Source organism: Schistocerca cancellata, chromosome 9, assembly GCF_023864275.1.
Source record: "Schistocerca cancellata isolate TAMUIC-IGC-003103 chromosome 9, iqSchCanc2.1, whole genome shotgun sequence".
Lineage (NCBI taxonomy): Eukaryota > Metazoa > Arthropoda > Insecta > Orthoptera > Acrididae > Schistocerca > Schistocerca cancellata.
This window is the reverse complement of record NC_064634.1, coordinates 24,068,036-24,095,844: the sequence shown is the minus strand read 5'-3', so window position 1 is coordinate 24,095,844 and position 27,809 is coordinate 24,068,036. Positions and strand designations below refer to the sequence as shown.

At 44.1% G+C, this 27,809-nt stretch overlaps 1 protein-coding gene across 1 annotated transcript in view; it reads right to left on the bottom strand.

Moving 5' to 3' along the window:
- LOC126101584 (GTPase-activating protein CdGAPr) overlaps positions 1–27,329 on the bottom strand; it is a 169,815-nt gene extending 142,486 nt beyond the window's left edge. The window contains exon 1 of the mRNA XM_049912238.1: positions 27,312–27,329. The gene's annotated coding sequence lies outside the window, so the exon portion shown is untranslated. The remainder of the gene's footprint in view (positions 1–27,311) is intronic.
- Positions 27,330–27,809: the final 480 nt, after the last annotated feature.

The window sequence follows — 27,809 nt, the reverse complement described above, 5'->3', positions numbered from 1 at the left end:
CACAGCAACGAACTACTAACTGTGCGCCACTTTCTAACTCAATGTCAGCTGTCCAAGAAACTTTTACCAAACAGACTCCTTACAAAACGAGGGTTGTTATAATTGTTCATTTTATCTTTCCACTATGTTTGTTGCTTTTTCGCTCGCAATCCACGTTCACTATTATTCTTCATTATAATTTGATCCATCTACTAATGCAGTTTAGGCTCCTACGTGTCAAATACGTTCAAGAACCACGTAGTGCGCCCCCATGAAAACCGTTCCATTTCTTTAAAAAAATATTAATGGCTCTTGAGAATCACGTATACCGCTGGCGTCGGAATGATTTTTTAACATTTAAATGTGAAACATCCTGAAATCGCTAAAACAACAACTGTGAGTTCCACTCATTTAATCTGAAATTAAGTCCATGAGCTAAGAAAACTAAAGTACATTCTTTAATAAAGAATGGTTGACTATATATATATTACTTTTGTAAAATCATATAGAAGTTAATAAATTTTTATGCCTTACTGCTAGAAGAGTTTGAATGTTCACTGGTACAGCATTACCAGAGGACATCAGACGCTGCATTACTATCGTAGTATACTGATGTTCTCTGTCGCAGCCGAAAAAAAAGTGACCATGCTGAGGCGGTTGAAGTGCTGATGGAATCTTCCGAAGTCGCCCCATTGTCACCATAAAGTTTCAGTTATTTCTGAAATTTTGGTATCAAGGAGGTGATGGGACGTTAAGTACCTTGGCGGCATGGTGTCTCCCATTAATTTCGTAAGAGTGATCGAGGTTTTCTTTCCATCGGGCGCTAATTCTGGTCCTTATTGTATGTAGGGGATCATCAGGTGGCTTTTCATCATATTTCACTGAATCGGTGCAAACAGCTTCCTCAACCAGAGTACCTACGTCTTCATTTCCCTTTATTCCGCAGTGCACCTTCACCCAAAACGAGATGGCAGTCTTATTTAGGTGTCAAAGCCCCTGAAATGCTTCTAAAATGCGGTATATTAAACTATTTTTAGTATTGTTGACATCGTAGCATTCTAATAGCATCAATGCTAAACGTGAATCTGATTAAATGCTAAACTTCTTTTGCGTAATTACGTCCCTCTAAAATCGTCGCAAGTTCCACATGGGGATAGCCATGCTGCTAAAACTTTCTACCTCAGTGTACCTCTGATGAATGGAAGGTGCGTCTTAATAATGAGTTTCACCAAGGTGCTAGCGTAGGGCACATCATAGCAGCTCAAATTTGGGAAAACGGCCACATATGCACCCAAAGCACCGAAGTAAAAATCTGCTAAGGGCGGTAGTTCCAAGACGGCACATTTGAGATCCTGATTTGGGCGCTAATGGCAGTTAGTTCGCACCTTAACAGTTGGTTCGCACCTGAAAGTCCCAACTACAACAACGTCTGTTGCCGATACCACTTTTTTTATAATTTCCATGTCTTTCAATGGGATACTATATATGATTCACTCGTTCTCAGAGTGCTATATTTTCCAAGGTATTACATGTACAAATATGACTGATTCACGAATAGAACCGTAAAGTGTCAAGAGTTATTAGCGCGCCCACCAGTTCGCGTTACGATTGCAGAGTCTTGACAAAATGCTGACAAAGCAGGAAGAGAGTTTTTGTGTGCCGGAATATGAGAGATGTTTATCTGTTACAAAAGTGTGGCGTGCATTCAGAAGGAATAATGGAAAAGAACCGCCATGTAAGCGGAACAATGAGCGTTGGAATCGACAATATAAGAACACTGGTTGTCTCTGTAAACAGAAAAATACCAGTCGAGCAATAGTGCCAGATTCAACCGTGGAGAGAGTGAGGGAAAATTTCGTAGACAGTCCATAAAAATAAAAGGTCCGCGGAAGCTCCGAACTTGGAATACTGCAGCAAACTCTGTGGAAGATTTTGCGACGATAGTTACATTCCAATCCGTATTGTCTGCAGCTTGTGCAACAATTAAAACGGGTTGATTATGGCCATGACCTTGAATTTTGCATCACAATGGAGTAATCACTTGGGGATGAAGATTTCGCCTACATGCTGATATTCATCGACGAAGCAACCTCTTATTTGTATGGTAAGGTTAATCGCCACGACGTGACAGTGTGGGGTACTGAACATCCTCATGAATTTATAGCACACGAACGAGATCAACAAAAAGTTAATGTTTTTTGCGCAGTGTCACAGAGGAAGCTGTATGGGCCGTTTTTCTTGTGCGTGAACTCTGTGACGGTTGCCCCTTAACTTTGACATGTTGCAGATGAGATTATTTCCACAATTGACAGCTGATTCGGGGAATGTTATCTTCCAACAGGACGGACCACCCGCTCATTGGAGCATCGATGTTCGCCGCTACCTAAACTTCCGCATCGCTGGATTTGGTGCACTGGCGAAAGTGACGTGGCTGTCCCCCCTTGGCCCCTAAGGTCGCCTGACCTAGCGCCTTGTGTCTTTTCGCTTTGTGGGTACACTGTGGGCCGTGTTTACGTACCCACAGTGCCAAGAACTAAGAACTGCTCAGAGAACGAATCAGTGCTACTGTGGTGACCAGTGACAGGATGTTGCTACATTTCACTACAGTGTGTCACCCTGTAGTAGGACCTTGACAACCGCTTCGACGGATGTGACCAAAGGGGCACTCGTAGAACAGTTGTAGAGTCCAAAATGCAAACTTGGGGTGAGTGTACGGTTTAGTCATGCATCAGTAATACTTTGGAAAACATAGAGCTCTGATAACGAGTGAATCATATACAGTAACCCAGTAGAACGGAACAGTGACGCCTAAAGCCAAGGCGCCTAGGTCTGGAACCAGTTGAGACAATGAAGACAGAGAGCCGGTGCGTGGCAGCAGCTTTCAACACGGCGAGTAACGGCAGGCCGCGTGTGGAGCCAGTGGCTGGCTGCCGCCGGCTCGTCAATATGCCGGGCCAGGCCCGCACGGCGCCCATTGTGCTGCTCGCGGCTCTGCCGGGACGCCACGGCCACAGACCGCTCAATGGAGCAATCTGCATCCTCCTGCGGCACTCACAAAAGACCCCACAAACTAGAGGCTAATATACAGTTTTGTGGCACGGTGAAACCCTGTTTTTCCGTGCGGTACAATATACTCACAAGGCTGAAGTCATTCCAGGAATAGTACCCGCGCAGAGGGGAAAAGGAACTGAAATGAAAGTATTTCCCGATAGCCTGACGAAATGTTAGTTTTAGGCGCCACGCCGGTACCGGTTAGGCAAAACACTTGAGTTTTCTCTGTCATACAAAGATACACTAGGAAAAGATACGCTAAAATTTGGCAGCAAGAAACATCATCACCGCAGAAAACGTTCTGCTTTTACATTTCACGTTTACATTCCGTAAACTGGGCACGAGGCGCGTCTTCTGTAGTCAACAGCGGCAGCTGACACCGTTGTTTTTGTTGTGGTCTTCAGTCCAAAATCTGGCTCTCCATGCCACTCTATCCTCTATAATCTCATCATCTCCGAATGACTACTGCAACCTACATCCTTCTGAATCTACTTACCGTATTCATCTCTTCGTTTCCTTCTACGATTTTTATCCCCCCCCTCCCCCCCCCCCCCCCACGCTTCCCCAAGTACTAAACTGATGTTTCAGAATGTGTCCTACCAACCGACCCCTTCTTTTGGTCAGTTATGCCGCAAACTTCTTCTCTTCAAATTTCTACTCAGTACTTCCTCATTAGTCACGTGATCGACCCATCTAATCTTCAATAGACTTCTGCAACACCAATTTAGAAAGCTTCTACTCCTTTCCTGTCTGGACTCTTTATCGTCGGTGTTTCACTTCCATACATGGCTACACTCCAGACAACTACCTTCAGAAAATACTTCCTAACACTTCAATCTATATTCGATGTGTACAAATTTCTCGTCTTCGGACGCGCTTTTCTCGCCATTGCCAGTCCACATTTAATAACCTTCTATTTCGCCCATCATCAGTTATTTTGCTGCCCAAATGGCAAATTTCATCTGCCACTTTAAATATCTTGTTTCCTAATCTCATTCCCTTAGCGTCACCTGATTTAACTCGATTCCGTTCCATTATCCTTGTTTTGCTTCCGTGGATGTTCATCTTATATCCTCCTTTCAAGACACTGTCCAATCCGTTCAACTGCTCTCCCAAGTCCTTTGCTGTCTCAGACAGAATTACAAAGTCATCGGCAAACCTCGAAGTTTTTATTTCTTCTCTCTAAACTTTAATTCCTACTCCAATCTTTCTACTTTCCTTTACTGCTTGTTCATTGTAGATAATGAATAACACCGGAGATAGGCTACAACCCTGTTGACACTAGAGATGCGGAAAGCTGACCGGTTAATACCAAAACTGGTATTTTAATTCTGAATAATAGGTATATTTCGGTACTTGTTTCGTCTGTTATAACAGTTTTTTTTGTTTTTACTAATAACCGAGTAGAAAAACTGAAACTTTAGTTAGTCATAGCAGCAGTGCTATTTTTTTTTCGTTTTTAAGTAAACCTTTTTGAAAAAAGGAGTTATTTTTACTCGTAAAATTTGATTTGAAATATTGCATTATCGCAAAAAATGTGAAAATCAATACGTGCTATTTTAATAACAATGTCAACAGAAACGAGCGACAAACATATGTGACAATACCTGCCCCCACCCGATCTATACGATAGTTTCTCGCTGTCGTTGCTGGACATCCGCTGTATTGCAGAACGGCACTGACCTTGTCTGGAAATATTTTTACGAACTGACATAGTACTGAAGTACAATGCTTGATTCACTTTGAAAGATTAAAGATTTGTCTGCCATGTCTGTGAAGTAATAGAAGAGGAAGTAAGTTATGGTAACAGTAATAAATTGAAAACTGAACAACACTTCATTCACAGTATACAATAAAAATAGGGAGTGGCTGATATGCTGTATATGTCTACATAATATGCTTTTATCTGCTTGTAGACCTTCAAAACAGACAATTTAACACGAAATAAAAGGGTTCATCAATCTAAATTTTCACCCTTTAACACTGACTATTCGTAAAGCCGAAATAGCAGAATGATCCTCAAATTACAACATGATTTTTGAGCAGAGTTTTAAAAAATGGAATCACTAGGAGAATACTGGTAATTTTTTGCAGTATTCAACCACTTACCACTTTCTGATAAAAGCAGCATACAGTACATGAGCCACGTTTTCTTTTATTTGCCTATTTAATTTAATATTTCGATTCCATATATCTTGAAAGTGAGAGAGTCAAAGTTTTTCAATCTTTATTCGAGATCTAAGCTTACTAAAGGAAACAAAAAAAAGAAAATGGTTATTTCAGAAACCAGTTATTTCGAGGGGTTTTCACAGTCAGGTTAAACAGGCGTGGTAAAGAAAATCCGATCCAACCGAAAACGGCTGTTTCAGCAACAACTGCCATCCCTGGTTGACAGTGCTGCAGTGGCGCACACAGAGTTTGCAAACAGATACGCGAGAGATCAATGTTATGGCCACGTACGTTAATAGGCAGGTTTGCATTGGCTAGTATTGTATGCTGTGGTGCAGGTGATGCAGCATTATATATGTAATTGATTCTGGGCTTTCTGAAGACAACTACTCGCAAGTTACAAGGCATACACAAAATACACACATACACCAGTGAGTACAGTATGTTTCAAAATTTTAAACTCACATTACAAGAGCTCATGTGGGCACCGTTTGTGACACTACAAACGTCAATACGGGTGGATTAGCACGCGCGTGAAATTCATTGCTGCTCGGGAAAGCGGAACAACAATAGCCCGCTTCGGAAATGAGTTTATTGGGTAGTCTATCCCCAGACGCGACAGTTCGGAGCCAACGATTTGTTTACATGTTCTGAAAAGGGTGCACCCTTGTGGTACGCTCTGCAACTACCTCACGGCGCATATTACGAATCGAAACTTGGATGGATGCTCTGTCTTTTTTCTGTAAATACTTCTTGCAGTTTCCGCACCGTCGTCTTCTGAAACCTCAAACGTGCTCACGAATAATCCAGTATATGTTAAATTATTACAACAGACAGCGCGTTTTATGAGTTAACTGCGACAGCAAAATACGAAGAATAACCTGTATTCATGCAGTCGTGATCTTTGATCTCGATTGGTTCTAAAACGGAATTGTAGAGACCTAAACCCTTCCACAGGAATTACTATCGACTGGCTCCCGACTAAAAAGCCCAAGTTGGTCGAGATATTTCTTCTTCCTGTATGTTTCACCCTTCGACACGTATAAACAAATAAGTACGTATGATATAAGATTAATACAAAATCATACTTTGTTCATCGATCGCAGGTCGTCGAAAGTGCCCGGCTTATGATTTGTATCTTAAAAGAGTAAAAATGTTTAGAAATATTTTGCTGTGTTTGCTGTCCTTCCATTTGTACGTAATTTTTTGCAGTCTTCTCAAGTTCTTTGAAGGCATGTTAAGACCTTTTTTAGCCCATTTTGTGTCACTGCAGTACCACTTTGGGCATCTTTGAACAGCGATCAATTGCCCATTATACCGGAACAGCGCGTCATAAAGTTTCATTGGTGAAAAAATGCTGACTAAAAACATAATCTGGTGGCTTCAGAACCGTGACGTGTTCACTGTATCAGTTAACACTGCATTTCCGCCTCACACCGGATATTACGTGCATAAGTACAGTAACTTTGAACATCTGGGTCTCGGCAACGGACAACGATGTCGAATAAACTTTCTACGTACCTCGAAGTAATCATCTTAAAAACATATCGCAAAAGTTTCGACGATTGGGCAAGAACAGACATCACAGAAGTGACCATTCGGACAACTGGTATTTTGTGTACCATAAAATCATGGTTTTTCGCGGTTTTCTCAGGAACTGCCTGTGAACAAACGGCGATTTTAGAAGCCGCCTAAGGTCCATCTTAGACCATATGTAACGCATAAGAACCAACCGATTTGCTCCATTTTCCTGGGCTGGAGGCGGCGTGTAATGTTTAAGTTTTGACCCTGTACCGCAAGATAGCCACAGTAAGCCCGTTCTTCCGATACGCATACAAATGGTTGCTAGGCCACGGTGTATTAAGACTCTGAACGTCTTATCTCTGTGATCAACAGAACAGGAGATATGACCCTCTGAAAAATCGCATTATCGCTCGCGCCCGTTTGCTACCGAGCTCTGACGTGCACGGACCGATCAACAGTGTCAAACGCCCTCACTCCATCAGTCGCTGAGAAGTGCTATATCCGAGCCGGGATACTGATGCAAATTCTGGTCACACTTCCTTCCTGGTGCCGACAAAATACTGACGCTAAACATCTTTCCACTGTCAGGATTCGAAACAATAATTTCAAGAGACGAGCGCCGCCGTACTAGTGACCTCAGAACGGGGGCCGGTTTTTACTGTCATTCATATAATTCCAAGTTACGTAATCTTCTCAGCCTTTCTCTCTATTACGATATTTTTCTATAGACAGTGATGCATAGCGTTAATGTATTTAAAGAAAGTCACCACGGACCCACCAAAAAACTGAGCTCAAACATAATGAAGCATCTCGAAAATAGTGACCTCCTCGACGCCAACCAGCACGGATTTCGAAAACATCGTCCACGTGAAATCCAACTCACACGTTTCTGACGTGAGATACTGAAAGCCACGGATCAAGGCATGCAGAATTTCTCAGTTTCTGAAAAGCATTTGATTCAGTACCACATCTACATTAATTACCAAAAAGATCGTAAGGATATAAAGGTAAATTTGTAACTGGATTGAGTTTTTTTTTTGTGTAGGGTGGACACAGCAAGTTATATTCTACGGAGAGTCGCCGACAGATGCTGAAGTAACTTCGTGTGTGTTCCAGGGAAGCGTGTTGGGTCCCTTGCAGTTCAGGTTGCGACAGTATTATATAATGAAGTACAGTGTCAAAAGGGCTGCACAAACATTCAGTTACATCTTCACTAGTTTTCAAACTGGTGCAAAGACTGGCAACTCGCTTTAAATGTTCAGAAACCTAAAACTGTGCACTTCACAAAACGAGAAAACGTAGTATCCTACGACTATGGTTTCAATGAGTCAGATCTGAAATCGGTCAACTCATATAAACACCTAGGTGTACCAGCTTGTAGGGACACGAAATAGAACGATCACATAGAGTCACTCATGGGTAAAGCAGACATCAAACTTCGATTTATTGGTAGAATACTAGAGAAATGCAATCAGTCTGCAAAGGAGAATGCGTACAAATCACTTGTTCAACGCATCCTAGAATACTGCTCAAGCGTGTCGGAACTGTACCAAATACGACTAACACGGGAACGTACACATAGAACAGCACGAATGTCACAGAAGATCGACGTAAAGTTTCAAGAATCGGCTTTAAGTGCTTACTCTAAGAATATACGGCAACCTCCAACATACCACTCCCATGGGTATAGTGAAGACAGGATTAGATTAATTACAATATGCACAGAAGCATTCTCCCGGCGTCCCATAATACGTGAATGGATAGGGGAAAAGCCCTAAGAATTGGCACAATGTGAATTACTCTTTGTCATGTATTTCATAGCGGTTTGCAGGATATGGATGTAAATGTCGAAAGCGTTGAAATTATTATTTATACTTAGACAACTATAAAGGACAGTCGGAAACGAGACAGATGGAAGAAAATAAGTAAACTGTTTATTATTTCGAAAATAATCGCCATATCTTGCAATACATTTGTCTGACTGGGAGGCAAGGCGGTAATTGCCTTCGTGGAGAAATGTTTGCGGTTGCCTCCGGAACCGTAACTGTACACAGGCGGTCACCTGTTCGTTCGAAGCAAATCGACGGCGACGAACGTCTTTCTTCTGGGCTACTGAAAAATGGAAACCGCATGGGGAGTGATCGGCACTGTATAGAGCATGTGTAAGGGCTTCCCAGAGGAACTTCTGAAGCGTAATCGGAACAACGGGCTCCGGGGAAGCCGCGATGGCCTTTTTCTTGCACTGCAAGGGCCCGTTGTTCATTGACTTTTGGAATACAGGGCCGCAAACTAATGCACATAGATACGTGAAGACATTGCAAAAACTGAGGCCCGCCAGCAAGTCCTTACGCCCAGAAATTTTGATGGACGACATCATTCGGTTGCAGGATAATATTCACCTACAAGTTGCCCAAGGCTGCTTCCACTAACTAGGCTGCAGTCGTTTTGCTGGAAAGCCCTTACACATCCTCCCTGCAGTATCGACCGCTCCTCACGCGACCTCTCTTGTATCAACTTTCTCTGAGGAAGACATTCGCAGCCGTCGATTTAGCTTCGGACAAAGAAGGCCACGCCCGTGTGCAGTCTTGGTTCCGTACGCATTAGGATTAACAGTGCATCAAATTTAGCTTAAGTTTCTTGGCGTCAAACGCACAACTGACTTAAGTCGCAGCATCTGTCATATACACGTGCATCTGTTATCTGTCACAGACAAAAAGGGTCGACATTCCATCATAGCGTTAACCGTAATCTTTGGCCACAGCTGTATCATAAGCTGTGTAGTTCTCATGGTTACTTTTACTCGCACATTCGCGGCGATATTCATGCTAGTTGGTTAGCACACTGGACTCGCATTCGGGAGGCGACGGTTCAATCCCGTCTCCAGCCGTCCTGATATAGGTTTTCCGTGATTTCCCTAAATCGTTTCAGGCAAATGCCGGGATGGTTCCTTTGAAAGGGCACGGCCGATTTCCTTCCCAATCCTTCCCTAACCCGAGCATGCGCTCCGTCTCTAATGACCTCGTTATCGACGGGACGTTACACACTAACCACCACCTACTCATGCTAGTCAGTTGTTGCGTAATTCATATGTTTTCCACTCTCTGATACTAAGCTGATATACCACGAAGAGACCGAAGACCCATAATACGGTTAAAAACTGTTTAGTGGAAAACCGATTCGTTTCAGACACATAGGCCTCGCCTACGACGCCTGTATCAACTTCCTCGGGCGCTGACTGGCGTCAAACCGCAGCGTCCTACGGACACTGTCTCAAAGACGGAGACTTTAGCCAAGGCAGTGGCTGCAGCTACTCCGACCGGTTCTGCGACTTTGCGACGTAACTCACCGCCTCGCGTGCCAGCAACAAGAGGAAAACACAACCACAATTTGGTCAGAGCCTTTATGGCTGCAGATGCCAACGGACTCTCGGCCTTTTACAACCCAGGAGGGAAAGGATAGGGCGTGCTTGGGCAGTAAGCAGCGTCTGCTGTTTCCCTTAATGAGAGGAATGCCAGTTATAAAGTTAACACCTAGTACAAAAGCCATTTTTCCTGCTTTTTTGCACGGTGAACCCGCTAAAGACATATTTAGCTGGTGTAAAGACGATGGGGATTATAGAACGAGGGGACAGAAAACGGCGTAGAACGTTACTTAGCAAGACAAGACATTCAGCCAGACCCTCATGGAATTTGCGTTCGATACTGACTGACTACCAATGGTTCAGTATAGTGGCAGCCAAAGAGAGTTTTACCCAGGATTCCAGATCAGATTTAGCAAATACAGACTTTGTTATCCACTTCGAAATCAGAAACTCGACACGTAATCAGTTAAGACGTCCAGATTCACAGAACAGTCATCACACAAAACACAGGATGGTGGCCTACACGAGATTCCTAGCGTTACAAGAAGCTGACGATGTGTAACGTAACACGCCACTTCAATAACGTGTATACAACGACGTGTCCACTCAACAGATTTCCGTCGTTATTCTGAACTGTGCCGGCTGCGGTAGCCGAGCGGTTTTTAGGCGCTTCAGTCCGGAACCGCACGACTGGTACGTTCGCAGGTTCGAGTCCTGCCTCGGCATGGAAGCGTCTGATGTCCTTAGGTTAGTTACGTTTAATTAGTTCTAAGTTCTAGGGGACTGATGACCTTAGATGTTAAGTCCCATAGTGCTCAGAGCCATTTTTTTTAATTCTGAACTGTCACTGGAGGACATATTCACTTTACTAAAATATACACTATGTAATGAAAAGTATCCGGACACCTGGCTGAAAATGACTTACAAGTTCGTGGCGTCCTCCATCGTTAATGCTGGAATTCAACATGGTGTTGGCCCACCCTTAGCCGTGATGACAGCTTCCACTCTCGCATGCATACGTTCAATCAGCTGCTGATAGGTTTCTTGGGGAATGGCAGCCCATTATTCACGGAGTGCTGCACTGCGGAGAGATATCGATGTCGGTCGGTGAGGCCTGGCACGAAGTCGGCGTTGCAAAACATCCCAAAGGTGCTCTGTAGTATTCAGGACAGGACTCCGTGCAGGCCAGTCCATTACAGGGATGTTATTGTCGTGTAACCACTCCGCCACATGCCGAGCATTATGAACAGGTACTCGATCGTGTTGAAAGATGCAATCGCCATCGCCGAATTGCTATTCAAATTGGGACGCCAGAAAGTGCTTAAAACATCAATGTGAGCCTGTGCTGTGATAATGCCACACAAAACAACGAGGGGTGCAAGCCCCCTCCATGAAAAACACGACCACACCACAAAATCACCGCCTCCGAATTTTAGTGTTGGCACTAGACACGCTGGCAGATGACGTTCACCGGGCATTCGCCATACCTATACCCTGCCATCGGATGGCCACATTGTATACCGTTATTCTTCACTACACACAACGTTTTTCCACTGTTCAGTCGTCCAATGTTTACGGTCCTTACACCAAGTGAGGTGTCGTTTGTATTTACCCGCCTGATGTTTGGCTTATGAGCAGCCGCTCGACCATGAAATCCAAGTTTTCTCACCTCCCGCCTAACTGTCATAGTACTTGCAGTGGATCCTGATGCAGTTTGGAATTCCTGTGTGATGGTCTGGATATGTGTCTGCCTATTACACATTACGACCTCTTCAACTGTCGGCGGTCTCCGACAGTCAACAGACGAGGTCGGCCTGTAAGCTTTTGCGCTTACGCGTCCCTTCACGTTTCCAATTCACTATCACATTGGAAACAGTGGACCTAGGGATGTATAGGAGTGTGGACATCTGGCATACAGACGTATGACACAACTGACACCCAATCGCCTGACCACGCTCGAAGTCTGTGAGTTCCGCGGTGCGCCCCGTTCTGCTCTCTCACGATGTCTAATGACTACTGAGGTCGTTGATATGGAGTACCTGGCAGTTATTGGCAGAACGATGCACCTAATATGAAAAACTTATGTTTTTGGAGGTGTCAGGATGTTTTTGAGCACATAATGTATCTTTTTAATTAGCTAAATGCCTTGAAGTTGACCTCGTTGTCTTCTTTTTGGGGTATGACTTAGGTCTCGAGGTTTGGCTGTACAAAAAGTTTACTATTTCTAGACCTGTCGTGTTCATTGTTTGTCAGATATCAAGTAAATCAGTTTCTTCATTGAACCTTCTGTATCCATAAATTTTTAGACAGCTAACTCATAAGAAGTGTCTCACAAAAGATTTCAAAAGTGTCTTCTTTCTACAATCAAACAATACTACTTTAAACAAATGTCTTTCCAAAACTTCATTATGCAACCACTCTTCCGGCCAATTCCCAATACGTGCAAAGATAACATCTGAGGTAAAGAGGTTTAAATGATTTACATTGTTATGAAAGATGTGTTTCGATTAACTGACGAATAATTTATGAACAATTGGTAAAATAGATTTATAGATTTCCATATTAAAGCATCAAAGACAATCCTGATTACATAGAATATAAATAGTTATGCACAAAATAACAAATCTTTGTCAACATAATCTTAGACGATTTTTTACTTGGCAATGAAATTATCGATGCTCACTGGTATCAATGTCTTGCGGACGTGTATCAGGCTCCATCACATCACAGTAGTCAGGAAGATGACAGGGTATAGAAACAAGTCATAAATCTACTACAGGAAAAAAAAGGTCACCTAGTACAGATTGTTCGGAGACGGAAAGGAAAACGTGCGATCTGGACACGAATTTAACAGGAAGTAAGCAAAACTGGGGACCACCAGCAAGCAGGCTACCTGAACGAATTCTGTAACCTTGGATGCAAAATAGCACACGACGAAGGAAGCAAGAAAGACAAACGCAGACTAGCACAGGCAAAGATAGGATTTCTGGCCAAAAGAAATCTATTAGACTCAAACATCAGCCTTTATTTGGGGAATAAATTTCTGAGGATGTACGTTTGGAAGACAGAATTGTGTGGAAATGAATCGTGGATTATGGGAAAACCGGAAACGAGAGTTTGAAATGTGGCGCAATAGGAGGACGATGAAAGCTGGATGGACAGTTAAGATACAGGAAGAGGAAGTTTTCCGGAGAATCGGTGAGGAGATGAAGATGTGGAAAATATTGACAAGTACGAGGAAGACAGGGCGTGTGTTAACACATCAAGGAATAACTTCCACGGAACTTCAAGGAGCAGTAAAGCGTAAAAACAGGACGGGAAAACAGACATAGTAATATACGCAACGAATAATGGAGGACTTTGGGTGTAAGTGCTGCTGTGAGATGAAGCGAACGGGAGAGGCATACGTAGCGGCCCGCAGCAAACCACTCAGAAGACTGATAAACCTGCCGCGTGCGGGTTAGCCGCGCCACGGTCCGCGCGGCTTCCCACATCGGAGGTTCGAACCTCCCTCGGGCATGGGTGTGTGTTTTGTCGTCAGCGTTTAAGTTAGATTATGTAGTGCGTAAGCCTAGGGACCGATGACCACAAAATTAAAAAAAAAAAAACTGAGAACCCCCTGTAACGCCCAAACACAATGTCAATTCTCCAGAATGAGATTTTCACTCTGCAGCGGAGTGTGCGCTGATATGAAACTTCCTGGCAGATTAAAACTGTGTGCCCGACCGAGACTCGAACTCGGGACCTTTGCCTTTCGCGGGCAAGTGCTCTATCAACTGAGCTACCCAAGCACGACTCACACCCCGTCCTCACACCTTTACTTCTGCCAGTACCTCGTCTCCTACCTTCCAAACTTTATAGTAGCTCTCCTGCGAACCTTGCAGAACTAGCACTCCTGTTCGAGTCTCGGTCGGGCACACAGTTTTAATCTGCCAGGAAGTTTCGTATCAGCGCACACTCCGCTGCAGAGTGAAAATCTCATTCTGGAAACATCCCCCAGGCTGTGGCTAAGTCATGTCTCCGCAATATCCTTTCTTTCAGGAGTGCTAGTTCTGCAAGGTTCGCAGGAGAGCTTCTGTAAAAGTTTGGAAAGTAGGAGACGAGATACTGACAGAAGTACAGCTGTGAGTACCGGGCGTGAGTCGTGCTTCGGTAGCTCAGATGGTAGAGCACTTGCCCGCGAAAGGGAAAGGTCCCGAGTTCGAGTCTCGATCGGGCACACAGTTTTAATCTGCCAGGGAGTTTAATGTCAATTCTGTGCAAATTCTTTTTTATTTCTCAAACATAAACTGACATTCTGATCGTTTCCTGTGCATTTTTGATGAAGTGCATTTTACTAAAAAAAAATCCATGCTTGTAACGTTAATGCGAAAAATCTTTATCTCTGGGATAAGGATTGGGCACAGAGAATTGCGAAGATTAAGATTAGTCCGTCTTGTTAACAATGACTTTGAAACTCGCGTGTGCGGGTGCACGTGCTGACAGCGAGAAAGGAATCTTGCCGCCGTACGTATCGCTAGCAGCAGGTTTGACCCGCGAGGCGGGCTCGTAAACGGCAGACTGCGCTCGCGAACAATTGCGGGGCTCGACTTAAAGGCGCGTATACACAAGGCTGACGAAAGACAGAGGCTCGGTTGCCGATGCAATGGCGTTCGGCTTCTCACCCACACCAAACGAAGGGCTCGGGGCCACGGGAGTCAGCCGTGTGGAATCGCAGTTGTCTCTGATAACTTGCCGACGTTGTTCACGTCTTGTTATTAAGTATCGTTTTAGTTCCAATTTGAGGGAAAAAGTTTCAAATTGTGAGGGAAGAAGAGGATTAAGCAGTCGTCGAATATGCAGCATTTATTTTACTGTAAGCTGATCGCCAGAAAAAGACGAAGAAGAAACGACGCTCTTTTTCAAAAAGTAGCGAGCAGTGTGATGGGACAAAGTTAATGTCTACCTTAAAGCTGAATCGGAATATGGGCTATTTCATAATTTTAACCCTAATGAAAGCTGCGTATTTGGAATTGTCACTGAATTGTATAGGCCCTAAATCTTCCACCTCTTTTAGGACTGGTGTACAGCAGAAATTTAATAGTCACTCGCTTTTTTGTTTGTTTCTCTTTGCTGTTCACAGCGAAAAGATGTCAATAACAACATAATTTTGTTTTTCGCGTCGTGCATATCACTTACTAATAGCTTCGTTATTTTCCTCCTAACGTCTGGTCTTTTCAATTTGTTTTTATAATCGCAGTTCGTAGGGACTGGAGAAAACTTTGACAACACTTTAGGCCGTTGCACAATATTAATGAGCTATCGCAGACTTCGGGATTGGAGCAGTTCTGGACCAATGCTGACGCCGATCAACCGTTCGACAACGCCCTCACACTTGCAGCAATCAGTAATTTCTTTTGAAAATATTAATTTTTCTGTAATGTAGTGTTACGTACCACTGTGGATTGTACTGGCCTGTATCATTATTATCTGGGATACGTTCCTGATTCCAAGATTTCTATTGGCACGATCGAGTATCATAAAGACGTAACAGAATTCAAATTCTGTTATTTTGAAAAATTCATCAGTAAATCTAAATAAACTAACAGCCATTTTATACAATGACTGGTCTCCAGCCTAGTATTCTTTCAGCTAAAAGTAGTTATTTTATTTGAATGCTGGCATTATATAAACATTGAAATACAACTGCTTCATTAGTTTGAAAGTTTTATTTTACTGTCATCCGTAATTCATCTAAAAATAAGGTTATCAAGTTAAGCGTTAGTATCCTGCGACGTCTATGTATTATGTTCAAGGTCATTTCAATGTTACTCCAATCACTGTGCGTTTTTCATCGTATTGAGAACGCTTTGTCAAAATTATTGAGCAGAGTGATTCAGGCCTGCTAAATTCTGTAATCGCAGGGAATATTTGCATCAGCAGGTTATGCAACAAAATTACATATAACTGAGTAGTATGCGCAATCTTAGATTACGTACGCCAGTGCTGTAATCAGCTAATTTTGCCGTGAATTTCTTCCACTTGGACTGACGATCGTAAGATTTCACAGTTACCTAGGTTCATTTCAAACTACTAAATTATTCTGTCAGCCTAAATATCTGTTACCGTGAAAGATCTCTACCAACTCTAATACTTTTATTCATTCACAATTTCGTATCAAAAATATTATAGTTGAGTGAGTCGTCATTCAAATGGTTCAAATGGCTCTGAGCACTATGGGACTTAACATCTGAGGTCATCAGAACTTAGAACTACTTAAACCTAACTAACCTAAGGACATCAGACACATCCATACCCGAGGCAGGATTCGAACCTGCGACCGTAGCGGTCTTACGGTTCCAGACTGTAGCGCCTAGAACCGCTCGGCCACTTCGGCCGGCAGTGAGTCGTCATTCCCAATCTCGGCAGTGATTAGTATGTTTCCCCATTTCGATTCGGAACCTATGCACTAACTCCAGAAAACTGTAGCTACGTGGAGAAAACTGTAGGTACGTGATCACACAGTCAAATGCTGTAACGGTTTTAAGAGATTTGCGCCTCCCCCTCCCCCCAGCGTCCACCCATTAAAAAACTAAAAAGAAATTATAATCGCTCCTTGCAGAATCTGAGTGATCTTTCTTCCAGATATATGTACGATTACTTGTAAACAGTCTTCACGGTTTTGCCGCCGGATCACGTTGTGCAAATTCCACAGTATTTCCTCGAAGCAACTGCCCGACATCTTCAGGTGGTTCAACCTTGCTGGTCAGTCAGTCGTACCTAGCCACCAGCAAGGTTGAAGCACCTGAAGATGTCGGACAGTTGCTTCGAGGAAATACTGTGGAATTTGCACAACGTGATCCGGCGGCAAAACCGTGAAGACTATTTACAACGTATCCGCCGGGAAAGCTTGAAAAGTCACGTACGATTAGTTGTTTGTATTTGTGATGAAAGGGTATGGTTCAGGAAAGATAGATGGCCTACGTAAGTAGGACAATGTCTGCCACATCCATCAGGTAACATGCAAATATCCGCCTTTACGGAGGACCCATAGTTCGAAAAATTTTACCGCCCCTATTTGTCAGCCAGTGACATGATAGGAGGAGGTAGTAGCTGTGGTGGTGGTGTATCAGGATTTACGCCACTGTTCCAGATTAAATTCCAAGCCTCTTGCAGTGCCGCATGAAATGATGGCATGATATTGTTGATGGCAACCCATGCCTCGGATGGGGACTTAAATGTGGCAGTTACCTTGGCGCTATTCAAGAGAAGCAGCTAAGTGTCGGCACTCGATTTCACCCTCTCCCTTCTCCTACCGTCGAAAGCATCGCGAGCACATCACTACACTGAACAGGGAGTCATCACTGCTGCCCACACTACACAGACACACGCCTGAAACTTCATAACAGGTTGGGTATCTCCACCAGGAACTTCCCACGACGGGAAATATAACATTTTTATCGGAACATGGTTTGACTTCCTGTAAATATGTTACATCGTCGATACTAGTCGGATGAAGCCACTCACTTGTAAACGTAAAAAAGGTACTAATTAGTAGCATTTTTTTTTAGTTCAACAGTTTTTATTTATTTCATCTGAATCATATGCTTCGTAAACTACAAATACACCTGCTTCGCTAACTATGGAGAAAGAAGTCCAACATTCAGATTTTTATCATTTGTTACGACAGAGAAAGCCAACGACAACAATTTGTCTGGACAAAATTACGCCAATGACTAACTGATCGAACTTAAATCTGTTCCTGCTGCCTAGCGCTATATGCGATCGTATTGCGTGAGCGAAAACATACAGGATACAACGATAAATTACACCACGCTGTCTCCCCGCATAGGTAACGTACTAACTTACTTACTTACTAACTTACTTACTTACTTACTTACTTGCGAACCGAGGAACAGCTCGGCACGACTCGTCGCTGAAATGTGAGCCTATCTGCTGTGCAGTGTAAATACGGAAGGACATTTCTGCGTCTGTTTATGGTCAGAATGCCAGGGGTCAGCGTTATGCGTAGTACGTCACAACAAAGGCGAAACATGGGATGACGCATGGTTCTGCGGAACAGTATTCCCAAGCCACTCGTACTCACCACAAAATCTGCAGCTGTCAGCACAAAGGTGGCGCGTAAGTGGCCTGCAATGCCTCGGAGTGTCGCCGCTAGGTCGCCCCTTTACTCCCACCTCGGCCACGGATATGGGTTTCAAGTGTACCCTTAACGCTGAATCTGCCGTGTGTAAATGTCCGAAAATCCTCTTCCTGCTGAGATGTGAATGACAGTTTACTTTCGGCGCATATCAAAGTAAAAACAATTGACGTTGGTAACTTACAAAAAAATTAATTGTGTTTGATAATCAAGCGCTATCGACATATGCTAGTCTGCTGATGCACTCAATGTACCCTTCATAGCGAAGAGACATGCTTACATACGGCACCTTAACTGCCAATCCCACCAGCTGTTGGGACGTGAAAATCTCGATAGACTGCTGAACCCTCATTAGAGAGGTTCAATTTTTCCCTGCTTAAATATGAAATCACTTATACAGACGGGCTCGACCTGTCTTCATTGTGTTCCTAGGGAAATGCATAAAAAAGGTCGCGTTTCATCTACCTGATCGGAGATTGTCGTACGGGGCACTCGAGCACAGAACAATATTCACTGATCTCTGTTTCCTTCATGCGTTGTCCACAATCAAGTACAAAATAGGACGGTGCCTGTGTTTAAATTCAAAAATGTACTGTGTGTAGAATTACAATTGTGCGAAAAAACAGAATTCCATTCGCGGTCAACTGGGAAAGCAATTTACAGGAAACCATTTACTGGTAAAAAAAAATCCATCTCCACCACGCAAAACAAGAACCCAGAGGACGTGCAAAGTAAGCTCAGCTATAGAAAAAAGGCAAACAGGAAAAGGCTGCAGGAAAAGACATAACATATCAGTGAAGCAAGTGGAAAATCGCCATGTGCAAAGATCCAGATTTGAGATTGCACCACATAAAAAAATTATATCATGAGAAAATAATGTATAATAATTCATAATTACGATTTTACGACGTTAGTTTTCAGTTAGTGAAAGTATAGTAATACATTATCTGAAAATAATGGTTATTAAAAAATTTCCTGTCGTTAGCTATTATATTTTTATGTACAACTTAACATTCCTGAAACATAAAATGTATATGGAAAATCAAAGAGGTTGAAAAATATGAAATATAGGAGAAGACGTTTCAGGCTTTAATTAAAGGTTAGTATTGCAGTTAAATAACGGCTAGTTTTTTTGGTCAAAAACATTGAAAACCCATCAAAAATGGCTAGCATTCTAAGAAACTACAAGGTTTACATGGCCGGAATCAATGTTAACGTACGCGTATGTTTTTATGTAAGTCTGTCTTCAACGTTCCGTGTACTCAGTACTGTTATTGAGTGTCCCGTTTAACTATGGCACGATATTCCTTTCTTGGCTACGCAGGTACATTCTTTGTGCACTGCCTGCAGAATGTAAATACACTACAGGCCATTAAAATTGCTACACCAAGAATAAATGCAGATGATAAACGCGCATTCATTGGACAAATATATTATACTAGAACTGACATGTGATTACATTTTCACACAATTTGGGCGCATCGATCCTGAGAAATCAGTACCTAGAACAACTACCTCTAGCCGTAATAACGGCCTTGATACGCCTGGGCATTGAGTCAAACAGAGGTTAGATGGGGTGTACAGGTACAGTTGCCCATGCAGCTTCAACACGATACCACAGTTCATCAAGAGTAGTGACTGGCGTATTGTGACGAGCCACTTTATCGGCCACCATTGACCAGACGTTTTCAGTTGGGGAAAGATCTGGAGAATGTGCTGGCCAGGGCAGCAGTCGAACATTTTCTGTATCCAGAAAGGGATCGAATGAAGGGTAGAGCCACGTGTCGTAACACATCTGAAATGTAACGTCCACTGTTCAAAGTGCCGTCAATGCGAACAAGAGGTGACCGATACGTGTAACCAATGGCACCCCATAGCATCACGCCGGGTGATACGCCAGTATGGCGATGACGAATACACGCTTCCAATGTGCGTTCACCGCGATGTCGCCAAACACGGATGCGACCATCATGATGCTGTAAACAGAACCTGGATTCATAAAAGAAAGACGTTTCGCCATTCGTGCACCCAGGTTCGTCGCTGAGTATACCATCGCAGGCGCTCCTGTCTGTGATGCAGCGTCAAGGGTAACCGCAGCCATGGTCTCCGAGCTGATAGTCCATGCTGCTGCAAACGTCGTCGAACTGTTCGTGCAGATGGTTGTTGTCTTGCAAACGTCCCCATCTGTTGACTCAGGGATCGAGAGGTGGCTGCACGATCCGTTACAGTCATGCGGATAAGATGCCTGTCATCTCGACTGCTAGTGATACGAGGCCGTTGGGATCCAGCACGGCGTTCCTTATTACCCTCCTGAACCCACCGATTCCATATTCTGCTAACAGTCATTGGATATCGACCAACGCGAGCAGCAATATCGCGATACGATGAACCGCAATCGCGATAGGCTGCAATCCGACCTTTATCAAAGTCGGAAACGTGATGGCACGCATTTCTCCTCCTTACTCCAGGCATCACAACAACGTTTCACCAGGCAACGCCGGTCAACTGCTGTTTGTGTATGAGAAATCGGTTGGAAACTTTCCTCATGTCAGCACGTTGTAGGTGTCACCACCGGCGCCACCCTTGTGTGAATGCTCTGTAAAGCTAATGATTTGCATATCGCAGCAGCTTCTTCCCGTCGATTAAATTTCGCGTCTGTAGCACGTCATCTTCGTGGTATAGCAATTTTAATGGCCAGTAGTGTATTTGCCACACCGCCATGCCAAAACGTCTTTCAAGACAAAAGGCCGACCAGTCAGCCAGTCCGCCTTGCCGCTGTTATCGAGGCATTGCCGAAGCAGTATCCAGCAAAACAGTCGAAACAGGACTGGTAGGAGATATTTAACGCATACACAGAAGGGCAGCACGAGTTGTCACAAGTTTGTTCCATCCACGGGAGACTGTCATTGAGGTGCTGGAGGAATGAAGTAGCAGACTGTTGAAGAAAGGAGGAAACTATCCGGAGATAGTCTACTAAAAAAGTTTCGAGAACCAGAACCGGCTTTAAATTGTGATTCTAGGAATATCCTAAAACGCCTTACATATCGGTCTCATAGAGATCTTGAGAATAAGATCGGATTAATTACAGCAAGCACAGAAGCATTTACAGAATCTTTCTTCCGCGCTACATTCGTGAATGAAACAGAGAAACGTCCTACCAACCCCGGTACAGTGGAGCGTTCCATCTGCCATGCACGAAACGGCGCATCGGTGCAGACCAAGTTTGACACGCACGCCTCACCTAGAATAGTGCAGACTGCAGATTTTCCAAGAAGATAACAGAACATGAAACATCGGTAGCGTTGATATTTCTCAGTGCACGTGGAGGGTAGTCAGAACATGAATCCGCAATCATCCCCAATAGTCTTTTGTTTGTCAGTCGCCGACCACGGCGAAACTACCGGTGCTTTGTCGCACACGCGTTGGCACTTCAGTTTCTTTAAGAACACGGCAACATTAGGAAGACATGAAACTGCAATTGTTTAAAACCAATATTTGTCAGCGGGTGTCAAATCCTCACGAAACAATTAGGACTACATACCATCACCAGATTAAGATTTATGTTTAAACTGGAAGAATGAAAAAAAAAATTAGTGTTTAACTTCACATGGACGACGAGGGGATTAGAGACAGAGCACACGCTCGGATTGGAAGGGCAATCAGCAGAGTCCTTTCCACAGGAAACACTCCGACATTTACCATAAGCGCTTTTGGGACATCATGGAAAACGTAAATCGGGATGGTCTAACAGTGATTTAAACCGGCGCCCTGTCGAATGCAAGTCCATTGCCTGCCAGGACTCGTAACAACAACAAAAACGAACAACGCTAATGCACTGTGGTGGCCGTTCTACCTGTCACAGGCCACTGCAACTGTAATCATTTACATGTTACTCGCGTACCAAGTTACACTGACATCCGACGAAGTGTCCTTGGTTCTTCGCTTTTTTCAGGTTGTGTAATGAATGTTTTGCATATTGTTTCGCGATATATTACTATATCACAGTTTCTTCGTTGTCTGTCATTGTTAGACAAGAAAAACATTTAATTCGTTCTACTTTGGAATTTTTTGGGATCTTGTTATCACACATGTAATGTACGTCGTCGTCCTATGCGCACCAGCATATTCGATTTTCGGCGTCTGCGAGCACATTTTGCTTTCACTGTTTTTTCTTTTTCTAAACCTATGTCGGCTGTGTGTGTTTACTAAGTGAAATGTGCTCGCAAATGCCGAAAATTGGACACCCAGGTGTACGCAGGGTAACGAGGTACACTTATAGGGTGCCGTATGTGATGACGAGAAACCAAAAAATCGTAAGTAGAACCAGTTTCACATTACGACACTTGCACCACAAAAAGTTGTTTCTTATCTAACAATAACACAATAACGAGGATACTTCGTAAATAAAAGGAGACGCATATGGCATAAAAAGAAACAGCCTTTTACTTGATTGCATAGATGAACTCCATCCCCAAGCAGATAATTCTCTCTCTCTCTCTCTCTGTGTGTGTGTGTGTGTGTGTGTGTGTGTGTGTGTGTGTGTGTGTGTCAGCATGGCCACGGCCGACTAAGTCTTTCAACTGAGCGCCCAATCGGCGACTTGAGTGTCCCTAACCTACCCCAGTCATGCAAGCGAAGAAAAGGGACCTACAGTTTACCTTGCAATCCGAACCACGTGTCATTCCTATCGACTTTCACATCGTTGTGAGCTCAAGGCAAGGTTAGGCACAGACTGAAAATTTCCAAGATTCCAGTAGGATTCGAAGTCTCGTCCTCTCGTTTTGAGATATGCGCTTTATTGCTAGCCCACCAGGCTCGACATAATAATAGTAATAACACAGAAGCAGCTAAGTAACGACAGGAACAAAAAAAACTGACGACAACCTGTTCACATGTAGTTGTCAGACAGAGTGTACCGTCTAAATAATATCAGATGGTTATGATTAAAATGCGGGCAACGGCCTTACCGCAGTGGTTACAGCGGTTCCCGTGAAATCACCGAAGTTAAGCGCTGTCAGGCGTGGTCGGCACTTGGATGGCTGACCATCCAGGCCGCCATGCAATGTAGCCATTTTTCGGGGTGCACTCAGCCTCGTGATGCCAATTGAGGACCTACTCGACCGAATAGTAGCGGCTTCGGTCAAGAATACCATAATAACGGCCGGGAGAGCGGTGTGCTGACCCCACGCCCCTCCTATCCGCATCCTCCACGGAGGATGACACGGCGGTCGGATGGGCCCGATAGGCCACACGTAGCCTGACGACGGAGTGCTTTTTTATAATTAAAATGCAGCGATTGACGGAGGTCGAGTTTCGGCAACGAAACATAGTAGATACTGTACGCTAATGAGTTAATGAGAAACCGGTTTACGCCGGAAAGAAATTAGTTCCAATTTTCGCCACCAGGTGTAAATCTGGTGTAGTACATTGTTGGTGACGGTATGACATCCACACTGTCATCTGACAAGCCATAACGTCAGTAAACAGTATAGCTATGTAGAAGAGAGACTGCGCGCTGTTACTGAAGCTTTTATATGAATGGTAGCAATTACAGTGCTGCACTGAGAGAGTATCGCTGACTGAAAGGTCTGAGGAGAAGCCGAACGTCATTAAATGATTAAATAAGACAACACTGACATTCTAAAACACTGGCGAGCTTGGTGTGACATCTAGAAGAGGAAGGTCTGCTATCCCGGGGGAAGCACTGACGGGGACGCTGTTCGTGTACCACGTACCCAGTGTAGTGCTATTGTTCGTGCCGTGTCACGAGAATTGTCCATCCCATGGTTAACAAAAGGGAATGGACAGTGTCTTGAAAGGAGGATATAAGATGAACATCAACAAAAGCAAAACGAGGATAATGGAATGTAGTCGAGTTAACTCGGGTGGTGCTGAGGGAATTAGATTAGGAAATGAGATGCTTAAAGTAGTAAAGAAGTTTTGCTATTTGGGGAGCAAAATAACTGATGATGGTCGAAGTAGAGAGGATATAAAATGTAGACTGGCAATGGCAAGGAAAGCGTTTCTGAAGAAGAGAAATTTGTTAACGTCGAGTACAGATTTAAGTGTCAGGAAGTCATTTCTGAATATATTTGTATAGAGTGTAGCCATGTATGGAAGTGAAACATGGACGATAACTAGTTTGGACAAGAAAAGAATAGAAGCTTTCGAAATGCTGAAGATTAGATGGGTAGATCACATAACCAATGAGGAGGTATTGAATAGAATTGGGGAGAAGAGGAGTTTGTGGCACAACTTGACCAGAAGAAGGGATCGGTTGGTAGGACATATTCTGAGGCATCAAGGGATCACCAATGTAGTACTGGAGGGCAGCGTGGAGGGTAAAAATCGTAGAGGGAGACCAAGAGATGAATACACTACGGAGATTCAGAAGGATGTAGGCTGCAGTACGTACTGCGAGAAGAAGCAGCTTGCACAGGATAGAGTAGCATGGAGAGCTGCATCAAACCAGTCTCAGGACTGAAGACCACAACAACAACATGGTTAACAAGTCGAAAAGTTTTGCATTCTACAATTAGGCTGGTGTCAGCCCCCGGTAGCTGAGTACGCTGGTACCCGTACGCAACTGAAACCTCATGATCGACAACAACGTTCTGAATTTGCTCTTCGACTCCTGGCACGGATCGACGTTGACGACATGTGACCGGCTATATTCTATGGAATGACGAGGTGCATTTGCAGTACAGGTTACAGCGAATACACAGAACTGACGAATTTGGGTCTTGTTAAACCGTGTGATGTGCAGGAAGAGTCAGTGGACGCACCTTATGTAACTGTGTGGTGTGGACAAATGAGCACCTTTATTATGGATCCGTTCTTCTTTGAAGAGAATACACCCTGAAGGTCCGTCAGGTGCGCCGTGACGTCTGCACATTATTGAGACCTCCTTGTGCAGCATGTGATTCTCGCTTTATAGGAACGCAAGCGTGCGTAAACCACTATCTTCCTGCAAGTTAGTTAATAGTAAAATCTACATTATGCCCTGCTCATTTGTTTGACCTTTCCCGCCCAGGTCCCGTTTCTAATCCAGAACATATGGAAACATTTCTGTACGTCTTTCTTGCATTCACGGAGTCAGATTTGCACCTGGCGCCCAAAATTGGAACTAATTTTTGCCAGCATAAATCGGTTCCGCATTAACTGCGTGAAGAGTTTGACAGAGCACTGAAAGACCTGAGTCGAAACAAGGCCCCGGGAGTAGACAACATTCCATTTGAACTACTGATGGCCTCAGGAGAGCCAGTCATGACAAAACTCTACCATCTGGTGAGCACGATGTATGAGACAGGCGAAATACCCTCAGACTTCAAGAAGAATATAATAATTCCAATCCCAAAGAAAGCAGGTGTTGACAGATGTGAAAATTACCGAACTATCAGTTTAATAAGTCACAGCTGCAAAATACTAACGCGAATTCTTTATAGACGAATGGAAAAACTGGTAGAAGCCGACCTCGGGGAAGATCAGTTTGGATTCCGTAGAAATGTTGGAACACGTGAGGCAATACTGACCTTACGACTTATCTTAGAAGAAAGATTAAGGAAAGGCAAACCTACGTTTCTAGCATTTGTAGACTTAGAGAAAGCTTTTGACAATGTTGACTGGAACACTCTCTTTCAAATTCTGAAGGTGGCAGGGGTAAAATACAGGGAGCGAAAGGCTATTTACAGTTTGTACAGAAACCAGATGGCAGTTATAAGAGTCGAGGGACATGAAAGGGAAGCAGTGGTTGGGAAGGGAGTAAGACAGGGTTGTAGCCTCTCCCCGATGTTATTCAATCTGTATATTGAGCAAGCAGTAAAGGAAACAAAAGAAAAATTCGGAGTAGGTATTAAAATTCATGGAGAAGAAGTAAAAACTTTGAGGTTCGCCGATGACATTGTAATTCTGTCAGAGACAGCAAAGGACTTGGAAGAGCAGTTGAACGGAATGGACAGTGTCTTGAAAGGAGGATATAAGATGAACATCAACAAAAGCAAAACGAGGATAATGGAATGTAGTCAAATTAAGTCGGGTGATGCTGAGGGAATTAGATTAGGAAATGAGACACTTAAAGTAGTAAAAGAGTTTTGCTATTTGGGGAGCAAAATAACCGATGATGGTCGAAGTAGAGAGTATATCAAATGTAGACTAGCAATGGCAAGGAAATCGGTTCTGAAGAAGAGAAATTTGTTAACATCGAGTATAGATTTAAGTGTCAGGAAGTCGTTTCTGAAAGTATTTGTATGGAGTGTAGCCATGTATGGAAGTGAAACATGGACGATAACTAGTTTGGACAAGAAGAGAATAGAAGCTTTCGAAATGTGGTGCTACAGAAGAATGCTGAAGATAAGGTGGGTAGATCACGTAACTAATGAGGAGGTATTGAATAGGATTGGGGAGAAGAGAAGTTTGTGGCACAACTTGACTAGAAGAAGGGATCGGTTGGTAGGACATGTTTTGAGGCATCAAGGGATCACAAATTTAGCATTGGAGGGCAGTGTGGAGGGTAAAAATCGTAGAGGGAGACCAAGAGATGAATACACTAAGCAGATTCAGAAGGATGTAGGTTGCAGTAGATACTGGGAGATGAAGAAGCTTGCACAGGATAGAGTAGCATGGAGAGCTGCATCAAACCAGTCTCAGGACTGAAGACCACAACAACAACAACATATCTGCTAAGTTCCTCTGACATACGCCCTGTACCCCCCGTGAGCAACTGCACTATAATTGTCACCACCCGGTATAGGAGAGAAACCGCACGTATGTACAGCCATTGTCACAGAGCGTTCATTTATTTTCTAGTAGTGTAGCTTCTTGCAGGACCCTTCGCATTCAGCACACAAACAAGGGAACATGTCTACTTCGGTACACGCTTCGCGCAGAGGCAAAAAAAGTTAACAACTACTCGTAGAATGGGAACACTGCTAGTGGAGAAAAATGCTCTCGTGCAGTAGGGGTGTGGTAGCACAAAAAATGCAATAGTACAATAGGAGCCAACGAGAGTGGGAGGGGGGCGGGGGGCAGGGGGGGGGGGGGGGGCAGTACGCGTAAACTATAGTGAGCCGGGCGCGGCCGGCAACTTACCCGGGCGACATGCTGCCGTCCACGAACACACTCAGCGACACGGCCGGGTGAGGACGGGGCGCTACGGCGCCAGCGCCGCTGCCGCAAACAACGCGTGTCAGTTGACGTCCCGCTCGCTCGCGCGCGCGCGCCAGCAAAAAAACTGTGGTGGAGGCAGGCGGCAGGCGGCAGGCACAGTGCCGCCGGGCTGCGTATCGCCACGCACCGGAAGTGTCGCCATTTCTCGGCCGGCCAGCCGGAAGTCTGCGCGCGCCTCGCACTGGCCGCAGCGAGCGAGGCAGCCGAGCGCACCTTGGCGTCGGGCCACGAGAACCGGCAAAATCACAAGGCTTTTCGCTCTTTAAAAAAATCTTCCTTCACGAACACGTACGAGTTGCTTTTCCGAAATACCTCTGATCGTACGTTTCAAAACAGTACGCCTAGAGCTGCAAGGTGTCTTTATTTGCTTTTCTAATGAAGTGTCGGTTTTGTGGGTCCACAGCCTCCAAGAAATTTGTG